The sequence below is a fragment of the Nicotiana attenuata genome, unplaced genomic scaffold, assembly GCF_001879085.1.
Source record: "Nicotiana attenuata strain UT unplaced genomic scaffold, NIATTr2, whole genome shotgun sequence".
NCBI lineage: Eukaryota > Viridiplantae > Streptophyta > Magnoliopsida > Solanales > Solanaceae > Nicotiana > Nicotiana attenuata.
The window spans coordinates 82,825-84,680 of record NW_017674234.1 but is presented as its reverse complement, the minus strand read 5'-3'; positions in this window follow the sequence as shown (position 1 = coordinate 84,680).

Below are 1,856 nucleotides of genomic sequence, written 5' to 3'. Positions count from 1 at the left end.
CGTTGCAGGTAAACACGCATGATGAGTATAGAAGCTGTAGATGCAGTGCATAAATGATAAAAGAGGATTGATTCTTTCAAATAAAAGGTCAAGAACCTGGTTCTTGTACCAAAGGTTAGTAGTTCTGTGCATCCTTTAATACACGTCTTAAAAAGGGTACAAAACACAACTGCCATGTCATTTAACTTTTCAGATCCTGATGTCACGTCTCTTCACTTCAAATCGTTCCATCTCCCTCTGAAACATTGCACTTCTCCACGCCCAACCGCCGTTTCAGAACCGGTGCCTATTCCTCTCTCTTCATAATTATCCTCTCCTTATAAAACCCCTTTCTATTCTCCCTAACCATAAGTTCTCCATTAGAATTTCCCAAAAGCATCTTCACACCACTTTTTCAATGGCTGAGACAAACTCCGACCTCCCTGTCTCAGTCGTACCTACTACTGATAAACCTATGGAGACTTTCACTCCTACTGAGCCTTCCTTACCCACTCTTACTCTTCCAGCTGAAGTCACACCTCACCCAGTTTCCCTGTCTCTCTCTATTTCAGAAACCCCTAAAATTGTTGCTGCGTCCTCTCCATCTTCTGAGGCTCCCACCAGTCAAAGACCAAGTGGAGAACAAGGTCAAAACTCCAAGGTCACAGAGAGTTTTGCCATCGTTGCTACCGATTCTGTGGTGGCAGTAGTACCAATTGAGGAAGAGAAAAATGTTGTAACCGTCTTTGTGGTGTCTGCTGATGGTGTACTGTATGAGATCATCTCTCAGAAAAATGAGGTACAAGGTGTGGGGGACGCAGGGTCCATTATAACTGTTGAAGGGGATGCACTAGCAGATACTACAGGGCCATCACATGAGGAACCTGATCCCTCTCCGGAGGAACCAGGTCAGGGCTCTCATTCCCAGGACAGTTCTGTTCCTGGATTTGCTATTGTGCCCTTGGAAATACAAGTACCTGAAATGAGATCCAGTGATGATGAGGACCTAGATAATGTGGATCTTGATGCGTTCATAGTTAAGCGGAGAGTTGTGTCCACTCCTGAGTCTGAAACCAAATGACCTACTACCAGGCTTTAAGCTAAGGTGGCCTACGATTCTGCTCTTCAAAAGAGCAAGAAAAGTAGTAAGAAGAAAAATAGAAAGTTGGTGAAAGACAGTGTACCTGTAAGTGATGAGGCAATCCCTGTAGTAGAGGTGGATGAGGAAACCCCAGATGAACCTGGTTCACTGGTTAGACGGTCTTCGAAAAAGAAGAAGCCTGTTTCAACAGAGAAGGGGTCAACCTCTAGGTCCAAGATGAAGGAGGTGGTGAGTGAGTTCTCGATGTCTGATGAGGATGTGTTAGTCAAATCCAAGGACAAAAGGAAAAGTAAGTTGCGAGAAATCTGGCAAACGCAAGTCTAAAGTTTTTGAAGAACCTGGTTCTGTGAAGAGAATGAGAAGTGAATTCAGCCTTGGCTCTGAATGACTGAGACATCAAAAAGTTCTAATGGGTCGTATGCACCAAATTCTTGAAATGGTCGAGTTTCAACGCTGGGCGTACTTATTCCAAATGGACGCACCTAAAGTATATGAGGATGAGGTACAAAGCTTTTTTGCTAGCCTCTTTCCCGTTGAAACAGACCACATTTGTGCTTTGGTCAATGGAGTGGACATCGTCTTTGATGTAAAGTTGCTTGGAGAGATTCTTAAAGTTCCTACAGTTGTTGTGTCCAGTGTAAGGGATGTGTGTCAGTTCAACTTCAGAAATGCCGTGGTAAAAGACAATGCAAATCAGAAGGGGGACCAGATCCATAAGAAAGCGCTTCCTCCTGTGTATCAGCTGTTGCTCGAATTGGTTAACAAAGTTCTATTG